Here is a 15,854-nt window from a genome sequence, read left to right as displayed (position 1 = left end):
TTATCGATGTGGTGCTCCCATTTGGGCCCTTGCATGGGAGAGGGCCTGCCTCTTCTTGGTTTAAAAAATGTATGCCACTAGGGAAAAGTGACTGTGAACACCTACACACATTGAATTTCAGATCAGCCAGCTCTATTTTATTTGTTTATTTATGTTCTTTAAACTTGTATACAGCAACAGCCCCACCCTAAGGGACTCAAATAACTTGACAAAGTTCAAAGGGAGGAGATTAAACATACGTTACAATGTTTTCATTACAGGATAGCAAACTCAGGTTAGATTACTTCTTTTTCCTTTATGTATTTACATTTGTATTCATTTTAAACTTAACAACCAAACAACAGAAAACCAACAAACACATATACTATTACATATAGCACAATTCATCACAGTTAGAGTACATAGCATACTTCAAGCAGTTTTAGGAAGCGATCAAATATTAGTAACAGATTCACATATTAAATAGCTTACAGTACCGAAAACCATTCCCATATCTGTTCATATAAGTTCATTTTTTTTGTCTTTGTGAAGGATAATTCTCTCCATTCTTGACACTTGTAAGTCCATTAACAATTCTGACAGATCCGGTGTTAGATTACTGATAGCATGGGGGGAGGTGTGGATTCATTAGTTAGCGGAAAGTGGTATGTTTCGAGAATTCTTTTGAAGTTGATCATGGAAGGGTTAACATGAATGTTTTGGAGTTACTCCAAGACATTGATAACATATTTCCTTTCACCATAACTGTCTTTGAAGAGACATTATAGTAAATGTGGCTGGGGTAGTGAAAAAAGGCATTTTTGTGGCATCTGGTTGAAAAGAAATTGCAATTTGCAGCAGAATGTTGTATACAGCCCTCGCTGGGGCAAAACAGAATACAATTTTTCAACTTGCCCTATTTCATGACATGATCCCCAATCATTTACATACACTGTCTAAACAGGAAACTTAAGGAGATGGAGTACTTCCTGTTGTTAAAAATACATTTAAAGATAAGGTTTTGGACAGCCATACTCTTTAAACCACAATCTCTTTTGGTGCAATGCTCATTTTCTAGTACCCATTGCATTTTTTGTTATGGTTTACAGACCCCCCTGTGCCGACATAACATTTGGAGACAACCTTGCACACTTGGTGGCAACCCTTTCACTTGATCACTCAAAACATATACTGATCAATAACTGGGTTGAAAATGCAACTTTATCCGCAACAAAAAACCAAATATGGAATTTGAAATCTCTAAATTTGACCTAGTATGTACATATAGCAAAATATTGGATCCAATCATTGCAAATCCCGAGACCACAGACGTACATACTTTACAGTGGCAAGAGCTAAGAGTAGTTAATAGCAAATAGGCAGGAGCTACTGGCGAGAGCTACTACAGTGGCGATGAGTATGAGAATTTGTACCAAGATTCTACGGGTGGTTTATTTGCTATTAATATAAAAAATCAATAACATATGACTTGAACATGATATTAACTTCAAAAACATCTTTATTTCTAAATTATTTTTATTAGTACCTGTCTCCTAAAAGTTTCTAAGCATATCAGAATGGAGGAAATCAATTGGTACATACAATGTGAAGGCTGGCACTGCATGATATCAATCAGTGCTCAGTAATCTGGTGTGTAGCTTGAAGCAGCAACATTACACAGATGCTGTCAGATAGGATCAACGTTTTGATGTCAGGAAGTTTGTATGAAAAGGCCAGATTCACAGAAATAGGCTATCTGATTGGCTAATATGGCACCTGACATAGTATTCATACATTCAGGAAAGTTTTCAAAATCTTTACAACTGTCACAGAAGCTGCACCTTTTGTAAAAGTACATATGTTTTTCATCAAATAATTAGCAACATTGAAGGATACCTTTGTAACCACATTTGCATAGCAGCATTTATTTTACCTACTCTTTAGGATCACAGACCGCTTTTGATAATTTGTGTAGGTTATTGCAAAATGCCTATCAACGTTACTATTTTCCCCCCACTATAACTTGGGCATACCTTTGCTTGTATGCTTGTTGTCGTCCGAGTGAATTTGTTTTATTGCGGTCACTTTTGACACTGTGTGCATTGCAACCAGGTAACTCTGCACATCTTACCTGACTCTGCCTCTGAAGCAGTCACTTTGTCAGCCTTATTAGAATTGCAGGACTTTGTAACATCAGCTAATTGCCATCTTGGAATTTTACTTTGTTTCACCAGGATTTCCTCCTTAGCGTTCCTCACTCCCCCTACTTCATGTACCCCATTTAATGGACGCTGTACATTTTCCTGATTTGCGCCATCGTCTACACCAGCATAAATGTGTCCTATACTCAAAGGATGCTCGGCGGGGTCTGATAACACGCTATATAATGGTTCAATTGTCTCATCACCTGCCAAATGAGGGCCACCTATGCAGTCCCTCACCACTGCACTCCTCAACACTAGATCCCTGGCGTCCCATGGAGTCAAGGTTGAGGACTTACTTACACAATCATGTTATGACCTCATGGCAATCACAGAGTCTTGGCTCAGTGACTGTATCTTCAATGAGGCCACTCAGGCTATGCCCCCTAGTTACGTCTTATTAAGGGCCGATCGCCAGGATGTCAAAGGAGGGGGGATTGCCCTGTTTCTGAGAGACAGCCTTCAATACCATCTTTGTCCACATGAGCCCCTTGATGACTGTGAATCATTGATCACTAAAATCAAGATTTCTAGCAACATGACACTTAACATGATTCTCATTTACCATCCCCCTCGTAACCTACCAAACAACTTTTGCATCTGCTTAATAATTTCACCACCAACAAAGGCCCTGTCGTTCTCTTAGGTGACTTCAATTTATGGGCCAATGTCCCTTCTGATAAAACTGCACAATCCCTTCTGGGGGCTCTATCCTCCATTGGTTTTAGCCAGCAGGTGATTGAACCCACTCACGCAGCTGGTCATATCTTGGACTGGGTCTTATTTCATGAAATTCAAGCTTCAACCACTATCATCTCCCCTTACCCCTGTTCGGACCACTTTTTACTCAATTGTATCATCACTCTCCCCACTGTATCTCCTCGAGTCAGTATCTCATCTAGACTCTCCACTACCTCTCGAACATTTCAAAAACGTAATCCTGAAAGATTATCTCTTGAATTTACTGAAAAACTAGGCAACTTGTCCAAATTTGAAAACTCTTCGGAGATTTCTGAACATATGAAAAGCACACATGATTCCATCTTGAGGAACTTGCCCCCATAAGCACAAGACTCATAAAATCTGAAACTCTCACCAAATATTGGTTCAATGATTAAATCCTTTCGTTACGGCATCGCAGGCGAGCCACAGAACGTGGTGGTGAAAACATCCTATGCCCGACTTGTTAGCTGCCTATAAGAACACTGTGAAAAAATTCAAAACTGCTGTTACAAAGGCCAAAGCTGTTTACTACAGCAATCGTATCCATCAAGCGAAATCTAAATCTAAAGAACTTTTTACCATTCTTCAAGAATTCAATGCTAACACACAGACAACCCTCAGGAGGCCTCCATGTGTCAAACTATTCACAACGCCTTTTCTGCCAAAATTGCCTCACACTTAGAAGCTAGTGCGTCTTCTTCTGCTAATATTACTGTGACCCCCCGGCAATAGCCTCTGCTCCTTTGCTCCCCAACTCATCTGAACAATCTTTTTCATTGAAGACTTCTTTCAATGAAGCACAGGACCAATTCTCCTCCAGTATACTCACCAAATCCTCCCCCCACCAGCTTCTCCTTGTTCTCTTTTATCCCATGTACCGTATCGGAGGTAACAACGATCATACTGAATATGAAGCCTACTTTGTGTAAAAGCGATGCCTGTCATTCCAGGCTCCTAGTACAATGTCTTGAGACCATCAGTCCCTGGATTACCAAACTGATCAATCAGTCCTTTAAGGAAGGCCAAGTCCTGGCGAACCTCAAGGAAGCAAGGATTACACCTTTGCTCAAAAAAGCTAATCTGGACCCTTCTCTTGCCCTTCCTTTTGAAGGTTATGGACCGTGTAGCTTATCTCCAGATACAGAAATGTATTGATGACAATGCCATTCTTGGCCCCGTCAGTCTGGCTATCAAGCCTGTCATGGCACAGAAACTGCCATGTTAGATTTAAAATCGAATCTCGGATACATCACCGACCGTGGCCATCCTGCCCTTTTGATGTTGCTAGATCTCTCTGTTGTGTTCGACTTACTTGACCATGCATTACTGCCAACAAGATTACAAACACTTGTTGGCTGCACAAATCTTATGACGCAATGGCTAGCCTCGTTTCTCGGTCCCCGGAATGCCCCTGTGGTGATCCAAAATTAATCTTCTATACCCTACCTGCTCACCCTACTCTCTTCACCATTTACATTCTTCCTCTGCTCCTTTTGCTCTATGACCTGTGTGTCCTATATACCAACTATGCTGATGACACCCAGGTCATCCTCAAACTTTCAAGCTCTTATTCCACTGACTCTAAATCCATTGCTGCCATCTACTCTGTCATCCACTCTTGGATGAGTCAGAACTTTATGGCACTGAATGCAAATAAAACAGAGATACTCATTGCTGGATCTAGTCACATGTTAAAGAATCTCTCTAAGGAATTTGTGTCATTTACGATTGCCAATGTTTCCATTCCTGTGGGCCAAAGCGTTAAGACCCTCGACATCACCATTGACGCCAAACTCTCCATGTGCCCACATATGACCAAAACCCGAGCATCATGCAGCTGGATTAATAGGCAACTGTGCGCAATGCGTTCATTTCTATCTGTTAGCAAAATGTCCCTTCTTGCATCTGCCCTTGTAAACTCCAGGTTGGACTATTGCAACAGCCTCTTAGCAGGCACCTCTGCCGGCAACATTGCTGCCTTGCAGACCACTCAAAACGGTGCGGTCAGAGCTGTGCTGGGTTTATCAAGGCACTTCTCTAACACCGAAATCCGGAAGAAACTGCACTGGCTTCCTATCAAGCACAGGGTTTCCTTCAAGATACTCACTCTCACTTTTAAATGCTTGAACAACTCTTCACCCATCTACTTGAGACAGTGCATCCAGCGCTATGTCCCTGGTCATTCACTGAGGTCACTTTTGCTCAGTCACATTTGGAAAAACCAACTTCAATGTCACTGCACCAGCTCTATGGAACTCACTCCCTCTTCACCTTAAGAGCTCCACTTCACTGGTTATCTTTAAAAAGAACATCAAGACTCATCTCTTCAACACACCCTAGTCCTGTGACTAGCTTGTCGCCACCGTCTGGTCTCTGATCTTCTCTGTGTTTTATGATTGACCCTGTCCTGCACTGTTTTTTGTGCGCCGTGAGGCCTGTGAGTGATTTGGCACATTATAAAGAATTAAAATAAAGAAATAAAGAAATAAAAGATCAAAGAGGTACATTTTCTTTTAAAGGTGAAATTAAAAAAAATGGTTTGTTGGGTGGTGTGTCTGCATCTGATCCAGGATTTCAACAAGGGTAGTTTATTTGTTTCTTTTGGAGCTGAATGTGCAAAAACAATCTGGGGAGTATATCAGTCAATGGGCCTCATTACGAGTTTGGCGGTCACGCGCCAGTTCGACTAGCGGGTTACCGCCGAACTTGTAACACCATAGCGCTGCCTGATATCCCTGTTTTACCGGGACATTACATGTTCTGGTTCCCCGGGATATCAGGTGGCGGAAAGTGTAAGTCTGCATTGCCGTGTAGTCCAAGAGGACTCCATGGGAATGGGGACACAGAAGCACCAGCACTGTTGCTAGTGGTGCCAGCTCTTCCGTGACATCTCTGCCTACCGGGGCCAGTGCACACGGTAGGTCAGACATGTCGGGTGCAACGGCCAAAAGGCAGTGTTGGAGTGTGCCAGTCCAGAAAGGGTGCCGGTTCGGTGCAACCAGCACCCTTATATCCGGACCACTACAATTGGAATGAGGCCCAATGTGTTATACAATTTTTTAAAAAGTCACCAAATACCATGTTCTGCTTTGTAACAAAAAAGTAAAATCCACTGCCAGCTCAGCATATTCCCAATTCATGCACATTGCTCACATGCCAGGGTGCAGAATTCATCCAAGGAAAAGTAAGCCAAAGCCTATTTTGTTGAATACCCTTAAAAGTTTTTATATCACGACTGAAAAAAATGAACACGTGGAAACCATGTGATCACGTTATATACAGAAAGGTGTAAATCACAGGACTATAATAACATTCAGTTTTATAGCGATGACTTAAAGGTCCCCAATCATGGAAAAGTCTGAATTGATTCCGCAATGCCCGCACACCGAGAATAACTCTGCATGAGCCTCTGCCCAGAAGTTCATCTGAATGTTCTGCACATTCATGGAATTGTTCCAGCAAAGTAACTGTACAGGCAAGTCGTGGTCAGAATGCCCCTGACACACCTCCACGCAAAGCAAAAACAGCCAGGAACAGCTACCTTTGCGTGCTCCCCAGGTGCAAAAAAATGTACCCTGAAAACAGTGTGTTTGGTCACCCGCAAGCAAGCCTGTATCCAGGGGATCCTGCACGGGGTCACCCGTAACAGTTACCAGCACCATTTTTGTAACTCACGTAAAACTCGGAAAATCTGCATGCGAACCCCTGCAAACCATCCGTACACCCCATTAAACTGCATACGCACACCCCTAAGTTAGTTCAGAGCCCCGGCTGCATACACACCCGGCTAAATAAGACACCCAATCACACCTCTGCACAGTGAATCCTATGCACAAGTGTCTGTTGTACACTAGTATGTGGGCTTTGCATGGCCATTTCCCTGCCGAGAGGTTGTGCGCTCAGATCCAGCAATATGTATCTTTCCATGCAATAGTGGCCATGCAATGGACTGCCTGCGGTCTGTCCCGAGTAATGCCCACATTTTCCCTTGTTTCTCAACATTTTCCAAGGTCTGTCCCCTACGCTGCCCTTTGCGCCAACTCTCGGAGTGACGTGTCAAACCTATGCAAATTCCCCAAAAAGTACAAAAAAGTGCAACACTGTCGATTCCATGAATCAACAAACATGAATTTGCATGCAGTTAGACAAGCAAAGTCCTGATTTACCACACAGATAATTCCATGAATCGGGCCCATAATGTGAACAAATCATATAACAACAAGAGAGCATGGTTGAGGGGGTGACTTATTCATAATGGGTGGTGACTTGCCGACATCTGCTCTTTATGAAGGAGGCAGTATCACAGAGAGCAGCTCACAGGATTGCTGCCTCTCCCTGCTTGAATCATGGCGGTCATTCGGTGCATGACCAATGGGCCATGCCAGGCTTGCACCTTTAGTTATTTCAGAAATATTGGAACTGTTCATGTGTTAGAGAATTACTGGTACATTGTCTGATGTTTTATGCATTTAAGGAGATCAACCCTATTCATTATTCTTCCATCTCCTGGCTTTCCTCAATGTTCTCTGTGTATTCACAACCCTGTTTTGTACAGTGTTCTGTTACTTAGTAACTATACATATCAAAATACATGCATACAAACCACTGCTCACTTTTCCCACCCGTTTCCTTTTGTACACCTGCAACCACTTAACAGGTTGCGAGTGGAAGCTCCCAAACGAACTTGCCTGACCATAGTTAAAAGTACATGCCTGACCTTCACAGTAATTTGTAGGTTTCTTCCTCATCTCAGTACTAGAGTTATGAAAAGAGATAGGGCCTCATTACATGGATGGCGCAGAACCATGGTGCTATTAGCGCCATGGTTCATGCCGGTAAAACACCGGCACCGCCTTGGCAGAAAGGGAAATTACCGCCCCATTCCAAGGTTGGCGGGGCGGTAATTCCCCCTTCCGCCATTGCCCTTCCCCATTACCATTTTTGGCCCATAGGGCTCAATGGGAATGGGGAAGGCGCTAATTACAGTACCGCAAATTGCAGTACCGTAATTAGCTCCCTGGGTCCCTTTGCGGGTTGGTTTTTAACGCCTGCAAAAAGCAGGCGTTAAATCCCCCAACCCGCAAAGGGACCTCATAGTAAGGCGGTAAGGATTTACCGGTACCGGTATTTTACCGGTACCGGTAAATCCTTACCGCCATCCGTGTAATGAGGCCCATAGTGTTCATTACTTCTAGCTGCCTCTTCTTCGTTCCAGTTCAGTCATAGGTAAAGTGGTGGAACATGAGGGGAGATGTTGTACAATAGCCTATAAAAGCTGGAGGGGATTAGGTTGGTCTTCAATAGGAAAAGGGGGGTACTTTAGGTACCCCACTACAAATCCCCAAGGAACCTCCACCCAGGCGATACTCCCTCGCTTCTCCACCCCAGGGTCAGGATCCAAAAGCGATGGCCTTTCTCTGGCCTCCTGAGAAGAGGATCCAAGGGGAGTAGGCGTGAGGATACCCACAGGTTTCTCACACACATTTCTTATTCTCAGTATGCTTGCTGAGACAAGGGAAATTACTCTTGAGACTTTCGTCACAATCCTTATTCTTAGTGTGGTTACGGAAACAAGGGAGATGACTCCTGAGGTTTACTTCACAGTTATTGCTCTTAATGTGACTACTGAGATGAAGGAGAGCACTCCTGAGGCTTGTTTCACAATTCTTGCTCTTACTGTGATTTTCTGAGATGAGGGAAAACACTCACAAGGCTTTCTTAACAGTTCTTATTCGTAATATTACTGAGACGCGGGAGGCCATTCCCAAGGATTGTTTCACAGTTCATATTCTCACTATCAATACTGAGAAAAGGGAGATCACTTCTGAGACTTCTTTCCACATCCCCACTCCCAAACTGGGTCTCCCGTAGCTCCCATTACCTTTACTTTCGTCGAAACACATCGCTGGTTCCAGCTGGGGTGTCCGCCTTCAGTGTTTCCAGAAAACGCTTATTTGACTTCGCTCTTCTCTCTTTGCTGTCCAACTGTAACTCTTTGGGCATTCTAGCCAGGTGGTTTGGTGTAGTTGAAAGACTACTCGGTCCACCTCCTTGAGGACACGCCACCGTCTTCAGGACCAATGTATCTAACGTCTTAGACTCCATTTGGTCTCTCTTATATTTATATTAAATGTGTGCCTGTGCCTCAGATGACACATTCTGTGCATGTGCATTTAGCCATGCTGCTATTTGGAACCAATAACTTGGACCTAATATTATTATTATCATTATTATTATTATTATCATTATTATTGTTATTATTAATAATAATAATAATAATAATAATAATAATAATAATAATAATAATAATAATAATAATAATATATCTGAGATATCAGTGGAGTTAACCCCTTGCTCCAAGAATTAGTAACAAAGTAAAAGAAGACACTTCTTGACATGCACCATAGGTTTTATTTACAATGCTGTCCTTTGGTTTACACGTGTTTCTGTCGAGGTGCCTTTTTCATAATCAGACATACACTAAACATGCAACGCCAATGAAGCATCTAAATCTTGCTATTGGGTATAATGAATGCTGATGGAAAGTTCAGTCCCGGATTAATCCATATATGGTTCTCAAATCCAGGAGCTAATAAGGTCTGCTCGAGAGATTAACCCGGCACTGAACTTTCCATCAGCACTAATTACACCCAATAGCAAAATTTAGATGCTTCATTGGGTTTACATGTGTAGTGTATGTCCGGTTTTGAAAAAGGCCCCTAGGCCAAAACAGAAGTGTCTGCTTTCACTTTGTAACATTAATAAAAGGTCTAATTGGCATTACAAGCTAAAGAATCAAAAACATACTAGTATGTGTTAAAATCGTCTGCTAGAGTGGTTCACATTGTTTGACCAAGGTGATCAGAAAGCATTTCAAAGCTGGAATTGTGTGCACAATGTTGTGTAGGTAAGTGATTCATTTGGCGAAATAGCCACCTGAGCACTTATGTCAGTAACTAATGTTTCAAGTTGCTGCATAAGCTCTTCATCAGCTAAGGTAGAATTATCTAATGGCAGTTGGGGAGTACATATTAGACCCTTCCCTAATGCTTCATTCAGATTACTGTGTGTTTCAAATTCATTGCAATTCAGTTCTCTTGCTTTGGGGTAATTTTTCAGCTGTTCAGTGTAGCCCTTAGTCAGAATTTCAGGTTAAATGAGTCTAAGCAATGTAAGTCAGTGTAAGTCATTGTTATTCATTGTTGACACGGAGGCCACTCGATTGCAATCTGAATTAGCGACATCTTTATTATTTAACGGAGCAATCTCTATCACCATGGATTCAGTCATTTTCAGTCCCAAACAATGTAATAAATTAGTAATGTGGTTTTCCAGTGCAGAGGGAGACTTAGGTCATCCCAACATTCTCTGTTTCAAGAATGCATTTGTTGTCTGTCAGTGAAAAAGGTGCAGATACAGGTGGAGCTTTAATAGTTTTAAGTGTAAAAGTTCTCAGATGATGCAGTTCATAGAAGTGAGTGTTTGAGAGTAATTCTAAATTAGTAGTGGTTCTTACCGCTTTATCCAAGTGATCCCCATGTTTATTCACCGTCTGAGGAACACATTCATTATGATTAAGCCTTTTAGTGTTGTTTGCGTCAGTCATCCTCAGCCATGTAGCCAGACAGCCAGATGATGGCCGATTTACTGCTCCACCAAAGATTTAAATACATGTGGGGGCCGTTCAAAGCGCACAGTGAGCCCAACAGTCACCATTATGGAATTGTGGGAAGTTGAGTCCTCAGTGATTCACAGGGTCCTCACGTTGCCCATGTAAACTAGCTGGTCAGATAGCAGAACAAGCTGAGTGCCTGTTTCTGACTTCTGTGTGCAGCATGCTGATGCAGGTTCTAATCCCGGCAGGGCTAACGCAACCTTTCATCCTTTCTAGGTCGATAAATTGAGTACCACGCAATACCATGCTGTGGGATAATAATATCAACTGTTATCTCAGCGCTCATATGCCTGCGGGCTTGTAGCGCTATATACAACTAGATATTAATATTAAACTGGATACAAAACGACAGAAAAATTGTTAAGGAAGCTCATCAATTACTGTGGAATGGCAACAGAATGTTCATCTCCCTGGATGTAGCAAAAGCTCCTGCACAAAGAAGGAGGGAACTGATTTCATATAGACTGGTCATTAAACAACTCAATGCCAGTCTGTTTCAATCTTGTTCATTCAAAGTCACAACATTTGAATAAATGGTACAACATGGGTTTTTGATGATCCAGTGGATCTTAAAAACGTTATCAGATCCTGCAAAATAGAGGAAATGGACATTTCAGTGGAAACGTCTGCTCAACAAACATTCATTTCAAAAGTTAATATTACATTTTTAATATACAGAATGGTGATGGCTCTTTTATCTCAATAGTGAAGACGCAGTCATGAGAGAGGGGAAAGTCTGCATTCTTGGTTTCATTTTTAGCAGCATCCATTCTTCTATGCCATCTTTTTCTGCATACTTGATGGTTAGGATGAAACAGATAAATTATCTAGTTTTTGTTTGGATTTCACTAGTTTTTGTTTGGATTTCTAAGCATAGAATCGTTATGCTACCATGCTTTTGAGTACTGCAGTACTATGTTTTCCTGAATTTCCCTTCTGAGTCATCCCTGTTTTTCATACTTTCATTTAAACTGTAGCACATTTATTGGTATTATATATATATCACACCTTTTTTTATTGAAGTAGGATATTTTAATTATTACTAAATAAATTCATGTTAATGACATTCAAGTGTGTTAGATGGAATGTTAAAGGGCTTAATAATCCTATTAAGAGGCACAAGATACTGCCATGTTTGTATAGATTCAAACCGTCAGTTGTACGTGTACAGGAAACTAGCTTGTCTCTTCAAGAATATATGAAATGAAGAAAATATTAGGTGGTAAAGTGATTGGTATTCAGGCAGGTGGGAAATGGAATGGAGCCGCTATTTTAATTAAAAAAGAGGTGAATTACAAAATATTGCACAAAGATGCAGAGGACATGGAGAGCTTGTTTTTTTGGTCAAACTCCAAATTAATCCACAGAACCTTTCTATTGCTTATGTATATGGACCAACTACTCCTGAAAGAGAGTTCTATTACAAATTGATCTGCCCAATTTAATTGTATGTGGGGATTTTAATATTATTATAGATCAGTTTCTGGATAGAAGCTCAAAATATCAGCGCAAAAGTAATGACCTACAAAGTAATTCTGTTCTTGTGTTTCTGAACTCTGTTTAGCATTTTGCCCATTCTACCCATTTGAGTTTACATTTCATTTAACACCACATGATACTCACTCTCGTATTGATTTCATTTGCATGTCTAAATCTATATCTTTTATGGTAGTTGAATCTAATATTGAGAGCACTCTGATTTCAGACTATGCTCCAGTGACTACTGTTCTTGATCTTAATAGCACAGAAAAAGGCTTCAATAGATGGAGATTTAACATCATTTCAGTAAAGGAAAAAACATTTGAAGAATCTTTCCATAAGTTTCATCAGCAATTTTTGGAAGGTAATAGGCAGACTGATACTTCTCCAGTCAATAACTGAAATGCAAATACAGTGGCATCGAGGGGACATATTTTATTCTATTTAGCCTAAAAGGAAAAAAAAAGAAAAAAGAACACATTTTATAATGTATTTAGTCAATTAAATATGCTTGAATAAAGATACAGTCAGAAACCAGAAGATGGTATCTTTAGATGCAATTTATCTTTACGTTTCAGCTTGTTTGTAATACTTAAATACACATCGAAAATATATCAAACATCTAATAAAGCTAATAAAACTGTTGCCTCCTATTTAAACATTAAGAAATAAAGATCTAGGGTATCAGGTATTAAAGACATCCTCAAACAAAGATATATTAGACATCTTTAAGAAATGTAACAAATCATTTTTAACAACAGAACATACCGGAACAGAAGTGGACTTTTTAAAATTTGTTTTACACAAATTAATAGAAATAAATATCACACTGATTTAAGTTCCTTAGTGACTCTCTTACATATTTAGACATTTACAATGCCATAAAAGAGTTTAATAAGGGTAAAGTGCCAGGTCCTGATCCGTTGTATATGGATTTATTTGCACATTTTACTTCCAGTTTAGCCCCAAAATTACCTACAATATTTAATTATTTTTATATTTTAGGTAAATCCTCTGGAACTCTTACTGAAGCTTTTTTCAATACATGTTCTAAAGCCTGGAAAAGATAATGAGCTCCCTAGGACTTATATACCAATCTCACTGATTAACTCTGGTTGTAACATTTTCTCAAAATATTAGCAAATAGAATTTCATTCTTTTTGGCCAATTAATTAAATCAGATCAGGTCGGTTTTTTAAATTTTTTTTAAAGGAAGACATATTTCATCTAATACATTATTGATTTACTTTGTGTTGTAAAAAATACTATTTTAAATTACATGTAGCTATTGCAATCTATGCAGAAAAAGCTTATGATAGAGTGGAGATGAATTATTTATTTGAATCTTTAAAGTGGCATTGGATTGGGGAACACTATTTTCTGTTGATCAAATTATTATATTCCTATCCAAAAACATCTATATTTGTTAATGGAATTTCTCATCCTTTTCTTTACAACAAATCACTCATCAATGGTGTACTTTGTCACCAATACTGTTTGTCCATTCTATAGAACCACTCTTAGAACATATTAAAAAATATGAAGATATTCTTGGGGTTATGGGTGGTAAATAAGAAGTAAAGCTTGCAGTATATGTGGATGATATGTTAATACTCATGAAAAATCTGACAATGAATCTTCCCAAATTAATATTACATGGCCCACGGTAGTGGCCGTGTAGTTATGGTTAAGTTGCTAATCCCATAGGAAAAGCACTTTTTGGGCGGCTTATAACTTCACTCTCTGTGGACGAATCCTCACCAAACTTTGCAATATGGCCCACTCTGAATTATTTTGCAAAGGTTGGTTAGGTATGGTCTGAGGGGCAAAGTTATAGGGGGGGTCCAAAATTCTTTTTTTTCTCCATAGACTGAAGAAAAATCTTTGCTCACACCTACAGCTCAAACCGCGCTGGACGGATTTCCAGCAAATTTGCTGCAGGAGCTGCGGCTTGGTCCCAAAAGCGTGCTTTTGTAAATTTGGTGGAAATCTGTCCAGTAGTTCTTTTTAAAACGACCAGAAAGTAGGTTTAAAAAATAGTGATATCTGTTCTGTTTAGGTGGTATGAGCCCTTGATGTGTTAGTGGTGTCCGCGGTCGCCGTGGCTGTCCCTGGACATACTAAATACTGGGCGCTCTACTTGGCACACTACTAGCTATTTTCCTTTAGTATTATGTTGGTTTTGGGTTGTGAGTAGAGCATTGATTGTAATTAATATTGCCGATACGCGGCCCACATAACACGGTCAAAATATTTGGTAGCATGGGTGTGTTATGCTGTGGTGGTTGTGGCCAGAACACGAAGTTGTAAATGTGACCTTTCATCTAATCAGAAGTACAAATTCAGTACACTAACAGCACTGGACTGCAAACCGTATTTGACTGTGAAATTATACCTGCAGCAGAGCCTATGCTTTGCCTTTTAGAGATAGGAGAGTGGATTCACATGAAAGTTCCCGAATCTAGCTTTGTTTGCATATTAGTGTGTGGTTGAGTTGCATTATCATCTTGGTGGAGTAAATTGACCTCTGAAGACAATGTATTTGATTTATAAAGCAGTAGTTTGGAGATGCTCTCAGCAGCATGAGAAATTCATCGAAAGCTCTTTCATTGCCGCCTTAATCAAACTGACATATCTTTCTCCAGTGACTTTATCAATCCATATTGAAGGAGTCAGGCTAAGCACCCCCTCGGGAACCCGGGGAAGCTGGCAGAGCATCTTGTATGATAATATGATAGTTTATTTATATAGCGCCTATACACAATGTGTTTCAAAGTGCTTCAAGGCAAGGGAGGGAACAAAGGAAAATACAATTACATTCTTACAGGCCATAAACAGTAAGGATGTGAAATTAACTATCGTACTCGGCCTGACGACATTTCAGACAGTGCAAGAGCTAAGACATAGATAAGGACGGAAGGGGGAGAGTGGGAAGAAAATGGAAACAGACATGTGACTACATTATTAGGCCTGACGACATTTCTGGTAGAGCCGGAGAAAAACAAAAGGTGATGGAGAGGGGTGCTGAAAGGGAGGGGAGGAACAAAACAAGCGACTATCATACTAGGCCTGACAACATTTCAGATAGTGCTGGAGAGGGTGGGGGGCTGCAAGGGGAGGGTGGAGGAGACAGACGAGGTTGCTATCATACTAGGGACAATTCTGATAGAGTAAGTGCATAGAAGAAAGTAAGGGGAGGAGGCCAGGAGATAGGAAAATGGAGAAGGGAGAGGGGGAGAGAACAGAGAGTAAACAGTCAAAAAGAGTGGAGAAGCAAGAGGGGAGAGCGAATACAATTGCAGAAGTCAGTAGTAACACATAATGTTGCAACCCAGGATACAAGCTGAAGATGGGAACAGCATGATTCAGGGCCACAATGAGTACAAGATGTAAAGGAAGTGCAGCATGAGAGTTGAGAAAGGGTGGCGCACCGAGAATCAATGAAGTCCATAAAAGTCAAATCCAGCCATGGCCACAAGAGGGTGATGGTGAAAACAGAATGTATCAGGACAGACTCCTACAGAAGTAGGCTAAAAGCAGGGTTGAAGAGTACTCCTTATAAAAGTACCTTTTATAAGGAGTTATTCCCTGATTTGTCTGCAGGATTCATGCATTTTGGTAGCTTTACTACTTGATGGCTCAATGTTATTTTTTAATGCAGCTTTCTTATATTGGCCTCAACTCACCAGCTTGTGTCCTGTTCCTGGTGACCAATGTTTATGTCTCCAATTAATATACCATACATTTGTGATTCTACGGAAGATGAACTTGTACTTGGTATTTATCAATCTAAAAAT

The sequence above is a fragment of the Ambystoma mexicanum genome, chromosome 6p, assembly GCF_040938575.1.
Source record: "Ambystoma mexicanum isolate Mex_15411 chromosome 6p, UKY_AmexF1_1, whole genome shotgun sequence".
In the NCBI taxonomy this organism is placed as follows: Eukaryota; Metazoa; Chordata; class Amphibia; order Caudata; family Ambystomatidae; genus Ambystoma; species Ambystoma mexicanum.
This window is presented reverse-complemented; position numbering follows the sequence as displayed.